Below are 20,389 nucleotides of genomic sequence, written 5' to 3'. Positions count from 1 at the left end.
GTTTAGCACCAAAAAGCCATTTCTGGGGAACTTCAATCTGACCTACTTTTCTGCTTTCCATTACTATGATATCCTGAAGCAACCGAAGAGACAACCTTTTTTTTTTTTTTTAATGAGGATTTAGGTTTAATTTCAGGAAATAATAGAAAACAAATTTTTAAGCACATTTTAAAGTTCTCACTTCACTTTAAGGTGAGTCGCACTGCATCGTAAAATTCAAGCGCGTGAGGCATAAGACAGAGCTTGAAAATGGGTTTTGTTCGGCAACTACGTATAATTTTGAACGTAATATGCTGAATTTTTTACCCGCCGGAAAAATGTGAACACTATAAATGTGGAAAGAAATATTTTGGCCCTACTTCAACATCTAATGGACTTTTACTGGCTCACATTCACTGCATTTCTTGAAAATCAGTTTTTGGTGTGCAAGCCTGGTGAGAATCAGACAGCCACACAGTATGCTCCAAAATGTACTTATATAATGTATATACCTGGATTTAATGCATTTAGAGCAGTGATGTCAAACGTATGGCCCACGGGCCGGATCAGGCCCTCGAACAGGTTTTAAGTATAAAAATGAGCCAAAATTTTTGAATGAAAGAAACTGCTGTTCTAAATGTGTCCACTAGATGTTGCAATAGCAATTATTTGTATCTTTGTAGATGATGCTACTTATGTATAAAAATAAACCACATGATGTTAGTGCACCAGTTGAGGAAAATGAGCAAACTACATAAATAACACCCTGTCATTTGACTTTGATACTATTTTTTTATCATGATAGATTGAAAATTAACACCAATGAGTTGACTGATGAACATCATCACATAATTTATTCAAAAAGTATAAATAACGACAAATAATGATGGAATACTATTAACCACAACATGTAAGGGTAAAAAAACCCAACAACATTATGATTCGTACATTTTCAGAATGTGCTTGTTGTATTTTCAAACAAAGGAAACAATCTGAAGTTGTCTTTATTTTTAAGTTATCGTGCCGTGATTTTACCAGTCCGGCCCACTTGGGAGTAGATTTTTCTCCATTTTGCCCCCAATCTGAAATGAGTTTGATTCCCCTGATTTAGAGAGTCAACTGCTCTCCTCTATTTTTTTTGCAAAAGGCTTTCGATCGAAACCATCCTATAGTTCAGTCATATCAAGAGGTTAATGACAGGTACATACAGCAATCTTATGAGAAGTTATTGGCTAATTTCTGAATACATCATCCCACGCAATAGCTGAGGGTTTTAAGTCAAAAGGGAAGGTAAGGTGAAGCTGAGATGTAATTGCCATTCAACAGGCGGCCCAGGGGCCAAATCCAATCCGGGAATGCCACCATACTGGCCCCGGAGTTCAGTTCAAAACCTGAGAAACAAACATTTTTGCAGCAAATTCATAAGACACTAGTGTGCTCCTGTTGTATAAAGGAACTTAGGCTGCTGTAAACACATCAGCAGATCTTGCATTGACATTTTAACCTTGCTAGGAAACATAGAACACTCGGGTCCCCACTTGTGATTTACATATTAGAAGCGTCCTTTAAGGCACCTGTTAATGTCCTTTCCTTTTTGGTAGTTACAAATGTTTTTCGTAATGTGATTTTTGTAACTTTTGCTGTAGCTTGTTTACTTCAAATGCATTCAGTAGTCACTTGTTCAATTGTTTTTATTGTACTAGTAGTGTTCCTCAAGGTTCCATTTTAGGTCCTCTCTTTTTCATCATTTGGGCTATTCAACAGGTAGCCCAAGAGTTCAGTTCAAAAAAGTTGTGAGAGACTCACATTTTTGCTGCAGATTCGTAAAAACACTGGAGGGCTGTCATAAAGATGATCTTTGATTAGCTTTTTTGCAGAAAGTTCATTAAAAACAAGTGCTCCTGTAATGCTGACAAAATAAAACTAGAGATGTATGATAATGGCTTTTTTGTTGATATCCGATATTCCGATATAGTAGCGGGGAGGGGGGGGGGGGGGGGGGTGTATATTGTAGCATCCCGGAAGAGTTAGTGCTGCAAGGGGTTCTGGGTATTTGTTCTGTTGTGTTTATGTTGTGTTACGGTGCGGATGTTCTCCCGAAATGTGTTTGTCATTGTTGTTTGGTGTGGGTTCACAGTGTGGCGCATATTTTTAACAGTGTTAAAGTTGTTTATACGGCCACCCTCAGTGTGACCTGTATGGCTGTTGATCAAGTATGCATTGCATTCACTTAGCCGTAGATATTATGTGACTGGGCCGACACGCAAAGGCAGTGCCTTTAAGGTTTATTGGCATCCCGGAAGAGTTAGTGCTGCAAGGGGTTCTGGGTATTTGTTCTGTTGTGTTTATGTTGTGTTACGGTGCGGATGTTCTCCCGAAATGTGTTTGTTATTGTTGTTTGGTGTGGGTTCACAGTGTGGCGCATATTTTTAACAGTGTTAAAGGTGTTTATACGGCCACCCTCAGTGTGACCTGTATGGCTATTGATCAAGTATGCGTTGCATTCACTTGGCCGTAGATATTATGTGACTGGGCCGACACGCAAAGGCAGTGCCTTTAAGGTTTATTGGCGCTGTGTACTTTTCCCTACGTCCGTTTACACAGCAGCATTTTAAAAAGTCATACATTTTACTTTTTGAAACCAATACCGATAATTTTGAAACTGACACTGATAATTTCCGATATTATATTTCAAAGCATTTGTCGGCCAATAATATCGGCAGTATCGGACATCTCTAAAATAGACCAAAAATTAAATGTTCGCTGATTTTCTAGAATATACAAAATAAGACTAATAGGGAGAAAACTGGCCTGTGGTCCATAGCTTTGCCCCAAAAACAATTTAGTCGAATATCCCTGCCTTAGGGGACCCAGCCTTCAAAATGTGTTTCCGTGTCTCAGCCTTTGGTAAACCTTTAAGAGGTATTTAGCAGATGAGGAGGGAGTCCTGAGGCTGAGACCCAGCTGAGTTTTAGGCCTGGTCGTGAAAAATCACATCTTCTCTCCAGCTCCGCACACTCTGAAAGCCAGAGTGTCCTCAGCTGTCTCTGCCACAGGTTAGGGAAACTGGTATGAAAGGCTCCTGCCAGGATCTGCACCAGGCAGTGCTTGATCCACCTCCTCAGAGTCAACAGTTACCCTCATAGATCATAGCCCCAATTGTATTTGCCCAGGCTGCCCGTGGAGGTTCAGGGCTGTGGATGAATGCCTCCAGCAACAAAAAGACCAGTATGAGGAAAGTCACACCGACGCATCAGCTGTCAGTTTACAAAGAAGGGCCATTTATTTCTCAATGTATGCTGAGTACACTCGCCTAAAACCCTGTGCTGTTCAATTATTCCACCGTTGAACCAAACTTCTCATCATTAGCTTGTATTACTTCACACTACCGATCCGATATTGACATGAGATATCGGCCCGATATCAGCAAAAAAACAAGGATCGTATTATTTTGGCTTGCATTTAAACGTTCCGATGTAAAGCTCTGATACAAGCAGTCTTGCAACGTGTTTACTTGTGTAAAGATTGACAGCTAAATGTCCTCCAAAAACACACACAAGGTTGGTCTTTTCTTAAAGTCATTTAAAGTCCTTTATTGAAGTAATTAGAAGCTACCAGCTATACAACATACACTATGAGTGTCATCAATTGAACAATATTGCAGTCTAAAACAATATAAACAGGCATCAAATAATTATAACTGCATACTACTTGAAGTCTCTAAGGCAGAAGCGTATTAGAAACTATCCAGTAACAAACGTGTCCGCTTCATTCAATTTACTGTGTCATGAGCTTAATTTAATTAATTATTGTGACTACTAGTTGTCGCCAAAATCATTACCACCCCACTTCAAGGGGGTGGTAACAAGGAAAAGTCTCCCAGCAGACACTGCCTTTGGTTTTTTTTGTGTTTGTCTCTTATTTCCGGGTATAAATTGAATGTCACCGAAGAACAACTTCTAGATTCATGGTTAAATCCTCCTATTATCCAGATGAGAGGCATCATTTATATTCTAGGATAACTTTGACGAGCCAAGAAGCGATGATTCAGGAGCAGCAGGACATCGCTGTCAGCTCACAGTAAAGCAGCATAAGGCTACTTAGCTGTTTATATTATATATTATATATTATATTATATATATATATATATATATTATATATTATATATTATATATATATATATATATATTATATATATATTATATTACCCCGCTAAAAAAAATGTGTTTGCGTTAGCGCTTATAAAAACAACATTGCAAATATTTGGTTAGTATTCAGGTCACGATATGTATACAGAGTATTGTTGGCGGGTTGTGGATGGTTATTTAGAGGGTTTTGTGGGCGTAATAGAGAGCCCCCAATGACTACATTGTTAGTAGACTTTTTATGTATTTATTTATTTACAAAACAAGAAAAACATATGTGTTCATGTCTTATACAAGGATTGTGAATGATAGACAGCATATCCCTCTCTACTGTTTGCATATTTCCAGTATGACTTAACTGACACTATGGTCAGAGTGCAGAAGCGTTACTCCAGTGACGTCAATCCACGGAAATAGCCAAAGGTATTCAAAGCGGAATATTCAAAATGTCTGACTGAATTTGTGGTATTTTGTGATGTTTAAACAGTGTTTTTGCATACTTTGCGGATTGTGAATACAATTGTATATGGTTTTTCAACCTTTTTTGAGCCAAGGCACATTTTTTGCGTTGAAAAAATCCGGAGGCACACCACCAGCAGAAATCCTAAACTCAGTTGACAGTAAAAAGTTGTTGTCGCAATTGTTGGATATTAATTTAAACCATAACCAACCATGCATCACTATAGCTCTTGTCTCAAAGTAGGTGTACTGTCACCACCTGTCACATCACCCCCTGACTTATTTGGAGTTTTTTGCTGTTTTCCCGTGTGTAGTGTTTTAGTTCTTGTCTTGCGCTCCTATTTTGGTGGCTTTTTCTCTTTTTTTGGTATTTTCCTGTAGCAGTTTCATGTCTTATATTTCCCGCATCTACTTTGTTTTAGCAAACAAGAATATTTCAGCTGTTTTTATCCTTCTTTGTGGGGACATTGTTGATAGTCATGTCATGTTCGGATGTACATTGTGCATCTTTGCTCCACAGTAAGTCTTTGCTGTCGTCCAGCATTCTGTTTTTGTTTACTTTGTAGCCAGTTCAGTTTTACTTTCGTTCTGCATAGCCTTCCCTAAGCTTCAATGCCTTTTCTTAGCGGCACTCACCTTTTGTTTATTTTTGGTTTAAGCATAAGACACCTTTTTACCTGCCTTTACAAAGCAATTAGCTACCGGCTGCCACCTACTGATATGGAAGAGTATTACACGGTTACTCTGCCGAGCTCTGGACAGCACCGACACTCAACAACAACACATCATTTGCAGACTATAATTACTGGTTTGCAAAAAATGTTTTTAACACAAATATGTGTAATTAGATAATCTCCCATGGCACACCAGACTGTATCTCACGGCACACTAGTGTGCTGCGGCACAGTGGTTGAAAAACACTGGTTTAATGGATACAATGAAACACAATTAAGCATAGAAAGTCTACTTGTTTTCCACTCTACTGGTACTTTAAAATAGAAATAAGTATTTTGGTTTGAAAACAAGCATTAAACCTGCTCTGTAGCCTTGTGGTTAGAGTGTCCTCCCTGAGATCGGTAGGTTGTGAGTTCAAACCCCGGCCGAGTCATACCAAAGACTATGAAAATGGGACCCATTACCTCCCTGCTTGGCACTCAGCATCAAGGGTTGGATTTGGGGGTTCCATCCATCCATTTTCTACCGGACAAGGGGATGGGTCAAATGCAGAGGGTAATTTCACCACACCTTGTGTGTGTGTGACTATCAGTGGTACTTTAACTTTAACTTTATTCAACTTGCAATTCTTAAATTGGACATCCTCAAGATGTTGCAGAATCTTTAAACAAAATACAATTTTAAACCTTGGCAAGTGGCAAATAATTTGCAGTGCATAAATCTATTCCAGACAGTTACACATAAGTTAGTGCTTTTCCACACCTTTTGTTCTCTGTTTGAATAATTTTGCTTGATCAAGCCTTTTCTAACATTCCATCCACACTAGAAAAAAAGTATGTACCGTATTATTCGGACTATAAGTCGCAGTTTTTTTTTCATAGTTTGGCCCAGGGTGTGACTTATACTCAGGAGCGACTTATGTGTGAAATTATTAACACATTACCGTAAAATATCAAATAATATTATTTAGCTCATTCACGTAAGAGACTAAACGTATAAGATTTCATGGGATTTAGCGATTAGGAGTGACAGATTGTTTGGTAAACGTATAGCATGTTCTATATGTTATAGTTATTTGAATGACTCTTACCATAATATGTTACGTTAACATACCAGGCACGTTCTCAGTTGGTTATTTATGCCTCATATAACGTACACTTATTCAGCCTGTTGTTCACTATTCTTTATTTATTTTAAATTGCCTTTCAAATGTCTATTCTTGGTGTTGGGTTTTATTAAATAAATTTCCCCCAAAAATGCGACTTATACACCAGTGCGACTTATATATGTTTTTTTCCTTCTTTATTATGCATTTTCGGCCGGTGCGACTTATACTCCGGAGCGACTTATAGTCCGAAAAATATGGTACTACTAATATGGTTTGTGCTGATAGTGTATCGGATCAATATTGGTATTAGCCAATATTGGTATTGTATCGGAAAAAGTTGGGACATGCCTACACATCTCAAGCTCATCATTTTGTGGGATTTAACTTTTATTTGGTTGTATTTAGAAGAGTATAATTTGATCTTGGAGTGTCAAAAGGCTGTGGATGGCACCATAAATTTGCAAGGCATAGTGTGAAATCAAATGTTGCTTGGCTGCTGGAAAATTGGTTCCAAATGATTGTTTTTTGCTGGGGTTTTCGCAAATCGCTTAAAGGGGAACTGCACATTTTTTGGGAATTTTGTCTATCTTTATGAAAAACAAGAACACAGATGTTTTTTTTGTAATGCATTCTAACTAGTAAATAAATGTGATCAAAAGTCTGCTTAAAATGGAGCCTATGGGAGGTTTTATATACATCCTGTAAGTATATATGTAATGTAGTCACAGGCACATTCATAATAGAATGTAATATTTACATATTTTTGCTCATTTTAAGCATACAGCTGTGCATTCATTTTATTAACGCATCACGATGGTCGCTTTTTCCTTTGACAACATCACTGATTACTGCTCACTGCGGACTTTATGAGAACCAAAAAACACATATGCATCACTTACTGTACAATGTCTACTGTCACTGGAATGCTGACTGATAGGATGTTGATATATTCCCATTTAGATGAAGAATGACTCATAATCCTCGCAAAGAAAAAAGGGAGGTGGAGCCCAGTGTCTTCTTGTGTCTTTCTCACCATTGCTAGGTCTAAGTTGGATGCCAAAAGTGACCAGCTTGTCGGAAAACGTCCTACTCCTTCTACTATTAAGGTGAGAGGCATGATTTATAATCTACAATAAACTTTCTCGCGCTCTGAGGCGAGAAAGCAGCTCACCAGCCGGTGATGTCAAAATAGCAGCACAAGCTAATTCGCTCTCTATGATCACGGCGCTGCTATAGTTTGTCTGTGTTAGCGCTTATGGTAACAATATCACTAATACTTGGTTAATATTCAGGTCACAAAATGTAAATGGAGTATTGTTGGCGCTTTTTGGATGGTTATTTAGAGGGCTTTATGGGCGGGAATAGAGGACCTCCCATTGACTACATTGTAAGCGGACTTTTACTTACGTTTATTTACGAGTTAGAACGCATCAAAAAAATACACTCGTCTTCTTGTCCCTCGTGATGATTGTGAGTGATTCCCAAATTCCCCCCCAAAAGTGCAGTTCCCCTTTAATGTTGCATGTGCATGAGTGCTTCCTTCAAAATCATCAAGCTTCTCAGGCGTGCCATACGGCTTCACCACAACACCACTCTAATTGCTCAGGAACTGCTGAGTGGTGTGTTTTTGTGTGGACAAACAGGAGATTTTTGTTCCATTACACAATGCACGGCAAAGTATTAACCTCTCTCTCGGAGGTGAAGAAGTAGGCAAAATGTGCTTGAGTAGAAACTCAATTTCTTGGAAGTCTCATCGCTGACATTTTTGTTGCAGAATGCAAGAGGTGTCTGCTTGAGTCTAAACATGCTGGTAACACTGTAAAAAACATTTTTCCACTCAACACTTCACTGTTTCGGGCTGTACTTGTGTGAATACCTCTCATAATTGCTTTTGCAATTACAGCAATATTGATTTGAAAGGAAATGAATTTCTTTTTTTCTTGCCGGTAAGCTGCAGATCTCTCAAAGTCTGTTAGATTTAAGGACCACAGACTCAGCAGCTCCGAGCTATTCAACCATTTTTTTTGACATGTGCTCTGTAAGAGGAGATCCCCCTAATCTGTCTCAAAGGAACGGTAGAAGCAGATCATGGTTTCCAACATAGGTGACCTTAACTATATAGTAGTGGAAGATTTTTATAAGACAACACACAAAACAGATCCTGGAGACAATGTCTCTCCAGGGACACTAAGCATGATTAGTGCCAGGTGAGGGGAAACAGCAGGCTGAAAACCACTTCGACAAACAATAGCCCTTTTTATGAAACTGTAAACCAATCACTGGCATTAGCCTACATTTTACCAGATGCTGGTGCAGGAGGTCAGTTCAGGAAAACGGAAACGTAGTCGGAAAGGTCATTCAACGTCAGGAAAATCCCTCATAGAGGTGAGTGTGATGTTCAGTAGGCTGTGTAATCAGGGGGATGAAGTGGGTGAGCTCGAAGAATAAAGGCCGCCTTGCTGCTCTCATCAAGCCTCTCCAGGCATGACTAGTCCAGAGGAGAGAATGTGCAGTCAGAAGGGCTGGCCCGGAGCCCACGCTGGGGCACGCCGCCAAAACCTCGGTCAGCGTGCCTGCCTACTCTGTATTTTTGGAAACATCCATTATGCAAGCAATTTGCCTTTAAAGATCTAAGCTCCCATGTCCCATTGAAAGACTGAGAGGAAAGAAATGTCAATGATGTGAGGACAGCCCAGTGTGCTTTCACAGTGATGCAGCTACGGTTATTAATACCGTGAAAGTGGAGGCGTGATCAGGAGCGGCCTGTCAGTGTTTTCCGTCACACACCTCACTTGTCTGCCTGTGATTTACAGGCTGAAACTTTGACATAGTGCACCTTCCGCCACACTGTTGAGAGATTGACAGAACTTTTTAAAGTATTTGAGAGATAGATTATTGTCATTGTAAAATCAACATTACGACTAAACTGTCAACCATCTGTTGGAAGCAGTCACTCTCCATACATACTACACATTGTGTGTGTGCGTGTGACCAAATACATGAATGAATAAGCTATTTAGTCCTTAGCGGGTGTGTCAGTGGCTAATGAGGAATAAACTGTCCTTCATTCTTTTTGTTCCAGCCTTTGCTGCTTTATACCTCTTGCCAGAGGGCAGCAGCTCAAAGAAGTAGTGTCCTAACTGGTAGCTGTCTGTTATAATTGTCCTGGCCCTGCTGAGGAAGCGTGACGGCAGTGGTCCCCAAATACAAGACTCCTCAAGGGCTCCCCCATCCCACCGTGTATACCCAACGTATAACCCCACTGCCCCGTACACACAGAAATGGTATTAGTATAGTACTGAGGTACTAATGAATAATTTTCGGTACTATACCGCCTCTGAAAAGTACCGGTCCACACTCCCATGGTTTACGAGCAGACGAGCAGAGGTGGGTAGAGTAGCCACAAATTGTACTCAAGTAAGAGTACTGTTACTTTAGATATTTATTACTCAAGTAAAAGTAAGGAATAGTCACCCAAATATTTACTTGAGCAAAAGTAAAAAGTATGTTGTGAAAAAACTACTCAAGTACTGAGTAACCGATGAGTAACCTGTTCGTTTAATGATGACGGCAACAAATAATGCACAAAAACATAAAAATAGCAATGAGCAAATTCAGAGCCAGCAACTAAAACAATAATATATATTAAATAATGATACATTAACATAAAAAAATTAAGGCAAATTGAGCCACAATAACTTAACAGCACCATAGGCTCAGTAGGCAGAGATTACAAAGGAAAATAACAAGTTAGCCTTTACGCAAACCATAAACTGATAGGTGGGGGCTGCACGTGGCTTTGGAGCAATCAAAGCTGCTCACACGGTCACTAAGGTGGGCACCTTGTTTGACATGTCAACTTAATGTGTATTATATTTATCCATGAGAGCATTTTTGTTGTAAATTGTGAGGTATGCCTGTTTAAATCAAGGTTGTTTTTACAAATGATGACAGATGTGAACAAGAGCATGTATTGTCTTTGTGTGATGATGTAAATGAGGTGTGGTTGTATTGTATATTAAGTATGTGTCCATGAAAGGGCATTTTATGACTTTTTTCTTAATACTTGTGTATCATTTTATTGTCATAATTTTATTGCATGATTTTTGTATCCCTTTAATTTAGGTAGCCAGGGACTGCAGATGGAAATTAGCTATTAAGCTATAATCTGGTACAGAACATATCTGTCTTTGAGCTTAATGTTTCTGTGCATTGTCCCTTCAAATAAAGACTAAACTAACTAAACCTGGGAACACACTGTGCACTTCTGATTGGTTTTTCTATGCATGCGTGTGTGTGTGTGTGTGTGTGTGTGTGCGACTGTGCGTGTCTATGAGGCTGCAGTGCGTTAATAAATGTCCCCACATGATGTACATTTGACAGTGATTCATAGCAGGGAAGCTAACATCAGCCTACGGTGACAGCCAAAATATCTACTAACGTTACATACTGCTGCCATACCATCATATCTCTCTGACCTGATCCATGTCGCCACGCCCTCACATTCCCTAAGATCCTCTTCATCCATCCATCTCACTGTCCCTTTATTTAAACTGTCCACCATGGGTGCCCGAGCTTTCAGCCGCTCTGCCCCACATCTTTGGAACTCTTTACCACCAGACCTTCGTAACTTAGATTCAATATCCCTCTTCAAATCAAGACTCAAAACACACCTATTCCTGACTGCTTATTCATTGTAATCGTCTTTTCTTCTCTATCTTTGTTGTTGTTGTTGTTTTTTATCCAATATGATTTTATTGTTTTGATTTTGTACGGTGTCCTTGAGTGCCCAGAAAGGCGCCTTATAAATAAAATGTATTATTATTATTATTATTAACGTTACTTACCGCGATGTGCTTCCTCAAATTTGACGTTTAGTTCATGTAAACTTAAGCTTGTTGTAGTTTTGCCGCTGAAACTTTATGTCATGTGACCGCCTGGCTCTGTTTGATTGGTGAAACGGAGTCAAACGTCACCAGTGACTGTATTTGATTGGTAAAACGCAGGCATGCGATAGATTCTACTTTGAAGGTCTGTCTGACAAACCAAAACAAACAAAGCGTGCATTGACAGATCGATACAAATCAGTAGCGAGCTGAATGTAGATAAATGGAGCGGAGTAAAAGTAGCGTTTCTTCTCTAATAATATACTCAAGTAAAAGTAGAAGTATGTTGCATTAAAACTACTCTTAGAAGTACAATTTATCCCAAAAGTTACTCAAGTAGATGTAACGGAGTAAATGTAGCGCGTTACTACCCACCTCTGCAGACGAGCATGGTTCCGCAGTGTACAATCACGGAGTACTTACAAGCAGACACAGTTTGTAGACAGAAAAGGGAGAACGGACGCATTTTGGCTTAAAAACTAACAATAAAGGTGAAGTTATAACACTGAAACGCCCACCGGAAGAGGTGCATTAAGACATGGCTAGCTAGCTAGCGGCTAAAGTCCAGCCCCAGTCGGTAGTGTTTTAGCTACTTCTAAATCACTAATCCTCACCTCCATGGCGACAAATAAAGTAAGTTTCTTACAAGTATCATCCCTGCAGGACGAGGAATGTCTAAACATGCTTCACTACACACCGTAGCTCCCTGGCATCACGATGTAAACAAACATCATTGGTGGATCTACACCTAACATCAACTGTAATGATACCAAGTACAGGAGCGTATCTAATCAATATTACTATGATTATACGTCGATATTTTTTGGCATCACAACATCTTCTTTCGTTTAAAAAAAATGTATATTATGTTTATAAACTCAGGAAATATGACCAATGTATGATCCTGTAACGACTTGGATTGATACCCAAATGTGTGGTATCATCCAAAACTAATGTAAAGTATCAAACAACAGAAGAATAAGTGATTATTACATTTTAACAGAAGTGTAGATAGAACATGTTAAAGAGAAAGTAAGCAGATATTAACAGTAAATGAACAAGTAGATTAATCATTCATTTTCTACCACTTGTCCTTAATAATTTTGACAAAATATTAAAATGGAAAATGACACAATATGTTACTGCATATGTCAGCAGCAAAATTAGGAGCCTTTGTTTGCTTACTTACTAATAAAAGATAAGTTGTCTTGTATGTTCACTATTTTATTTAAGGACAAACTTGCAATAAGAAAAATATGTTTAATGTACCCTAAGATTTTTTGTTAAAATAAAGCCAATAATGCAATTTTTTGTGGTCCCCCTTATTTAGAAAAGTACAGGAAAGTACCGAAAAGTATCAAAATAATTTTGGTACCGGTACCAAAATATTGGTATCTGGACAACCCTAGTTTCAATGCACTAAAAAACAAACTTTGCATGACTTTGGCTAAAACCGTTTTTTTTAAAAACACATGCTAAAACCATAACTAGGTTTTTAACTTTTTAAAAATGGGATTGACATACAGTATCTAGAACGTATCCAGATACACCCGACAAGATAATTTGACTTTGTTTAGAAAAAAAGAAAAAACTTTTGTTTATTTGTACAAAAAAGTACCAACAATTTTAATATAAAATGGCCAGAATACATATCTAAATAATCTCTCATCTGTCATGATTGACTTTAATATGATTATAAATCTGTTGAGTTTTTAGAGTCTAAAATAGAGATCAGCTGTTTCACATAGGATTATCATTAGTGGATAATAGGAATCATTATAATTAATGCAATTATATCCAAAGTGAAACTTGTACAAAACTTTTTTTTATATATTTTTTTTATAGCTTACATATTTAATGGCAGAAACAAAAATCTTCCCCCCGACCTCTTTCTACAGCCCTGCAGGAGGGGGCAATGTCCTCCAGTGGAACCTGGGGGCCACCATGTCAGGCCATGTATGAGGACAGACTCATTTGCTGCCCTGTAAAATAATAATAATACAAGCACGTTGGACCCCTGAGAACGCTCAGAAAAAGAGATGTCAAAGTGACCACAGTGGTGCAGTGGTAGTTCAAGTCTAACAGTACAGTACTGACGGGGATTGTTACAGTGGTGCCTCTCTACATCCACCACCCCTAACCCCACCCTTAACCCAATGTGGTTAACTGCGCAGCAGGGAAGACGTAAGACGAGTGTCTCAGTATATATTTGTGTGTGCGTATGTGTGTTTGTGCGCGTGTGTGAGTCTAAAGGGGCTTTAGTGTGTAATTCCAGAGGCTCCCTTTACCACCTCTCTAGTTTTCCCCCCTTTCGCAGACGGGTTTTCTTTTATTTATTTATTTTTTTCTAACCACTTGATTCTGTTTCCATATTGCTAGCCACGACATTCCACAAACATGATGGAATCTTTGTTTTAGTGTTTAAAGTCATTTTCTTTCCTGTCTTCGACACAATTTCCAGTGTTTCTGCATATGCACGTAACATTACTTGTGTGGCCGGTGTGAACAGACAGGTATACTTTTTGACAGATTATAAAACAACAGGATTTTGGTGGAAAGGAGAGCGAGACCATTTTTTCCCGACTGTTCAGCAAGACAAGCATATCTTTATTTGACAAATTCCTTCATTCAGGTTTTATTTCTTCCACCTTCCTTCCTTCAGTGTATCAATATTTGCATGTCCCTTCTTCAGCCAGGGCAAAAGTATTTGGTTCTCTCTCAAAAATGAGTTTCATTACAAAAAAGGGAGATACTTTGAGACGAAATAAGTCTTGGATTGGCTTGACTGTCACAGGTACACTATACTGCCAAAAGTATTTGGCCACCTGCCTTGACTCACATATGAACTTGAAGTGCGATCCCATTCCTAACCCATAGGGTTCAATATGATGTCGATCCACCTTTTGCAGCTATTACAGCTTCAACTCTTCTGGGAAACCTGTCCAGGTTGCGGAGTGTGTTTATAGGAATTTTCCACCATTCTTCCAACAGAGCATTGGTGAGGTCACACACTGATGTTGGTCGAGAAGGCCTGGCTCTCAGTCTCCGTTCTAATTCATCCCAAAGGAGTTCTGTCGGGTTCAGGTCAGGACTCTGTGCAGGCCAGTCAAGTTCATCTACACCAGACTCTGTCATACATGTCTTTATGGACCTTGCTTTGTGCACTGGTGCACAGTCATGTTGGAAGAGGAAGGTTGGGAGCATGGAATTGTCCAAAATGTTTTGGTATCCTGGAGCATTCAAAGTCACTTTCACAGGAACTAAGGGGCCAAGCCCAACTCCTGAAAAAAAAACCGCACACCATAATTCCTGCGCTGACCCCTCTCTGTCAGTTTACGTGGCCTACCACTTCGTGGCTGAGTTGCTGTTGTTCCCAAACTCTTCCATTTTCTTATAATAAAGCCGACAGTTGACTTTGGAATATTTAGGAGCGAGGAAATTTGACGACTGGATTTGTTGCACAGGTGGCATCCTATGACAGTTCCAAGCTGGAAATCACTGAGCTCCTGAGAGCGGCCCATTCTTTCACAAATGTTTGTAGAAACAGTCTCGATGCCTAAGTGCTTGATTTTAAACAAGTGATTAGGACACCTGATTCTGATCATTTGGATGGGTGGCCAAATACTTTTGGCAATATAGTGTATGTCCGGGGCAACACTCCTGCAGCTTAAAGTGGATCTATGATAAATGCTGTCTTTTCTGATTTATAAATGTTGTTACAATGCACTCGTGTCAAAAAAATGCCAAACGTCAAATCATAAGGTTCATTTACTTTGGCGTGAGCTTGCATGCAGTTTTGGATGCCTTACAGGGAGGAGTTCATTCTTTGCTGCTTCAGGCTATGAGGAAACACAACAAAAGGTAGGATAATGTATTATTTTCATCTACCGTATTTTCTGGACCATAGGTTAAGTTAAAGTTAAGTTAAAGTAGCAATGATTGTCACACACACACTAGGTGTGGTGAAATTTGTCCTCTGCATTTGACCCATCCCCTTGATCACATTCAGACTATACTTAAATCAACAATGGAGCAGCATCTCCTCATCCGCGGCTCACTAGTGCAACAACACCGGAAATGTGTCCCGTGAAAAACGGTCCGACCGAAACTCTCTAATAACTAAAGTTCCGTGGGTGAATTATGTAAACTCACTACTTTGGTAGTTTTTAGCACTTCCATAAGTTAGAACTTTACGCTACTTTATATTAGATATGGCAACAGCGGAGGATGAATGTCACATAACAAGAAGACAGAGAAAAAGAAGAAACTTATCGACTACGGTATCGCCACGGACTACAGTGGACAACATAAGCAAATTTTCAGGACTTATGCAGATCTCAAATACAGATCAGCAGGTACCACAAGGTAAGAAAAGTTGCTTTTGCATAATATTGTGAAACAAGATGCCAAATAATATGTCTGCTAATGGGTGCCATTTTGCGGTCCTTATACACACACCATAGTAATACTTGTATCTCTGACTACAGTAGCCGTAATGGGCCGACAATCCATCAAGCGGTGCTCCTTCAAAGTCATACCAAAAACATTTTGATGGGTTTTTGAGTGCTGTGTGTAATGTTCTTTATTTTCAATGGAACATTTAAACTTTTGGTGTTGTTTACTGACGTCATATCACGTATCTCTTATGTGTAAGGTCACACTTATCATTACACCATGTACCAAATAAAATTGCTTCGAGGTCGGTAAGCACAACCAGAATTATTCCGTACATTAGGTGCACTGGGTTATAAGGCGCACTGTGGAATTTTGAGAAAATGAAAAGATTTTAAGTGCGCCTTATAGTCCAAAAAATACGGTAATCTTGGCATGTGCATAATAACACCGACGTGCGATATGCCATGACATAAATATATGACATATGAGCAGCGTTTTTAAATTCAATGTCTGCATCAATCAGCTAGTGGGTAGGTGTTCTTAATATTGTGACCAAAGGAGTCTATGTCACGTTTATGAAGTTTATTTTTGACCGTATCTGGAAAAACAAATTGCGGTGACAATTCAAGATGCATTTTTGAACAATTTTAAAAACATAAATCAAAAGATAAATTTTGATACTTTTGGAGAAGGTGTGGCGTGCTTTAGTTTGCAGTCTGTGAACAACTCCACAAACAAACATCTTACAAACTCAAAAAGCGGGTTATAAAAGTGACTAAAAGCATATCCTATACATATTAGCTAGACCTCAAGAAAGTGTTTTAAAGGGCCTAATAATGCAAAACCAACTTGTATTACCTATTGGTACCTGCTGTCTATTAAGATCTGTATATGTCACAGACATTTGAAATCAGACCATGGAGGTATGGCGGAGATATTTATAAAACAATTTTGCCTTCCCTCATAATTCTGATCCGTAGTCCGACGTTGTACTCAATAAGGGCCTTTATTTTTCGCAATCCTCTCGTTGAGGGGCAGACTGGCTCGTACATGCACATGAATCCTCCGCTGTCACCATTTCTAATGCAAAGTTGCGTATGTTTCAAACTTAGTCTATCAGCAGGCTCGCTGTGGAAGCGCTAAAAAACTACAACAAAGATGGCGGGGAGAAGAGGCTGTCAAATTGGAGTCATGTAAATAAGACCACCCAAAAAAGGGGGAACCCCTTTTTTAATTCAGAAAGTAGATTGAAGATGATCTGTAAAACATGAAATGCAAAATGTTGACCAAAGAAACACCATGACATGTTATGTAGACCGGTAGTCCCCAACCTTTTTGTAGCTGCGGACCGGTCAACGCTTGAAAATTTGTCCGGACCAGGGGGGGTGCTGGGGGGGTTATTGGTATTTTTTTAAATTTTTTATTTATTTTTTTGTCAAAAGAAATACAATCATGTGTGCTTAAGGACTGTATCCCTACAGACTGTATTGATCTATATTGATATATAATGTATATATTGTGTTTTTTATGTTGATTTAATAATAAAAATAAAAAAAAAAATATATATATAAATATATATATATATATATATATATATATATATTTTTTTTTATTTTTAAATTTTTTATTTCTTGTGCGGCCCGCTACTAATCGGCCCACGGACCGGTACCGGGCCGCACAAGAAATTAAAACAAAAAAATAATAAAAAAAATATATTTAAAATTTTTTTTATTTATTAAATCAACATAAAAAATATGCTGACAACATTGGCACTCATTTCATAGTTCTTGACCTGAAAATAATGCCTACAGGTAAATTCTCCACACAAAAGGCACAGGAGTGATTTTAGGCTTATTTTTGAATGAGTTTCAGCACATTTTGGAACGCCCACTTTTAGCACGAAAATGTGGGTGAGCCTGCATCAGCCTGCTAACGTCACCTACAGAAGACGGGACGCAATTTCATATTGTTTGTGTTTTCGTAGCATCTTTATGACGAATCACTATATTTTCGCACAGAATTTGAAGGAATTATCAAAATTGTCTGCCAGATGCATTGTTGCAGGTTGCAGCAAAACAACTAAAAGGGTTTAGCTTGCATACTTTTCCAAATGAGGAAATGCTGAAAGAGCATGAGGAAACATGAAAACATTATTGAAAATGAGACGGAAAAACAGGGATGTATGAAAATTGTGATTCTTTATATTTCTTTTGTGCTCATATTTTTTTACTTCGAGTTTTGCAGTAATCAGGACCAGGGCGACAAACATATGCAATTAAGTGATCAAAATAATAGTTCTTTATGCCTTTACCAACACTATGTGTGCAGGGAAATGGGCTCCAGTTCTGTAGATGACATTACACCAAAAGGGTGGGCATATTGAGTCCGAGTACAGTTAGTTATCTTATTACTCAAAAATGAATTAATATTATGGGAAATGACTGGCAAATTCAATTTCAGGAGAAAATTTACAGAAATACAACTTGTTAGTGAAATTCCGGTCAGCTGAATGCTATGAATACTTGAATAGTTGGTAAATTAACCAGGCAACACTTATACAATTACTTTACAACACACTGGCAAGATGGAATTACCATAAATAACGCAGCACACATTTCACACTGTTTAAAAAGCAACCTAAACAGTGGCACCTCAGGGTGGTCCCTAGTGGACCTGGATTCGGCAGATGGACCCCCACAAGTCCAAACAAGAGGTGGGGGATGAAATACAGCAGCCCTCGAGAGACTTAGCCACACACAGCAAGGAAACCATAAATCATCACTTTCAATTGCGCCTCTGCCTGTGATTACTTGTCAAATGTAAAACTCACATTTTATTACCTTCACACATATTGTAATTTGTTGTGAACAAAGCACACAAACAAGTAAAACATTACTACAGTGGACCCTTGATTTCCGAATATAATCGGTTATTGAATGGGGTTTGTAAATCGAAAAGTTTGTAAAGTGAAACAAATCTTTCCATAAGAAACAATGTAAACAGTATTAATGGGTTGCAGCCTCAACAAAAGTCCATATTTCAGTTAAGGTTTGTACGATTTGAACACAATATAAAGTGCTATACAGTACTGTATATCAAACAAATATAACAACAAGGTGAGGAATCAACTTTCTTTTTATTAACAGGCCAAAAATGTCAATAAGTGGACTGTGAGGGTTTTGTTTTTCCGAGATGCAAGTAAAGCTGGATCGGACATGGCGTGAGGGTAAGGACATCTTTATTTTAACACTAACAAAAGGAATAAACAAAAAGCGCACAAGGGCGGAAGTACAAACTTGGCTAATGAAAACAAATCTAGCACAAAGGCAAAAACTATGAACATGAAACTAAAATCACTAACTGTGGCATTAATTACAAAAACGTACTCGACAGAGCAGGAATCTATGGCATGGAACACGTGATCAATGTCACCAGGACGATCAACAGAAAAAGACAGGCTTAAATAACAGCGACATGATTAGTGACAGGTGCGTGAGTGCAAAATGTGAGACAGGTGCGTGACATGAGGACAGGTGAAAACTAATGGGTTGTCATGGAAACAAAACAAACAAGAGTGCAAAAAGGGTCCAAAAACCAAACCGAATATAACCAAAACAAAACATGATCACACAGACATGACAAAAAAACAACAACGACAAGCTACACAGAAGTCCCTTTGGTGCCCTCACAAACAATCAGAAATCCTTAACTTTAACAACCATATTGCTACAATAATAAACATTATAAAAATTGAGATCCAATTACAGTAAATTAACAATGGCAGAGGTCCGCTCGTGAGAAGCATCTCATGAGAGAAGAGAAACGAGCAGACAGAGGAATAGAAGAGCCGCCCCTGGACGAGAGGTAGTCTTCTCCTCAGCTGTGAAATAAGTCAGCATTGGAATCTTTTTCCAGACAAGTCCTTTGAGTTCTCATCACAATTAAAAACTTGCTATGCTACAAAGCCGGCTTCCTCAATCTCTTCAATACGAGCAAGCATAAAATACGAAGAAGCAAGAAGATGAACAAATGAAGCGTTCGCACACAGAGGCATAATTACCGCGATCTAAAAGTTGGTAAACCGAAAAATTTGAAAATAGCAGGGTTCGTAAATCGAGGTTCCACTGTATCTATGATCAGTAATTTCTGCATTTTTAAAATTCACATTTTCACGCATGGTTTGCAACAAGCTCATTTAAAAAGGTAATATCTATTAAATGCTTTCAGCAGGGTTCTCAAACTGAATTTAAGTGGGGCCGCTGGAGGTAGTGTCTGTGTAAGGGGGTGGGGCTCACAAAATTATTAACTACAGAATCACGTTTTAAGCACATGACTAAATGTGTTCACTACTTTTACCAGCAGCTATAGTGACCCTGAGGTATGGTAAGCCTTAAGTCATAGATGTATACTTTAATGTAAAAATGTGATATAGTTTGACTCGGGTTGCACGATAAAGACGATATACTATAAAATGATACAAAATTGGCCCGACGATAGAACTTTTAAAACTATCGTTATATCGTGATAATGTTGATGACACATTCTCGTTCTACAAATCTGACAGCATCAAGCGAGCAAAGGCTATGGCGTCACATTAGTGCCAAAAATCCGAGCGCATACAAACTGTTATCGCGCGCTGATTCTCCACTTCGTGCGCGCGCGACACCCTTTTGCGCGCGCGCGGTGCCTTTCTGCGCGCGCGCCGTCTCGGTCTGTGTGCTCTCTGTGTACTCCTGGCATCT

General features: G+C 38.8%; 1 protein-coding gene across 1 annotated transcript in view; it reads right to left on the bottom strand.

The window, feature by feature from the left end:
• znf469 (zinc finger protein 469) overlaps positions 1-20,389 on the bottom strand; it is a 105,562-nt gene that overhangs the window by 13,993 nt on the left and 71,180 nt on the right. The gene's annotated exons all lie outside the window — the stretch shown is intronic.

This window comes from Nerophis lumbriciformis, linkage group LG10 (assembly GCF_033978685.3).
Source record: "Nerophis lumbriciformis linkage group LG10, RoL_Nlum_v2.1, whole genome shotgun sequence".
Lineage (NCBI taxonomy): Eukaryota > Metazoa > Chordata > Actinopteri > Syngnathiformes > Syngnathidae > Nerophis > Nerophis lumbriciformis.
This window is presented reverse-complemented; position numbering and strand designations above follow the sequence as displayed.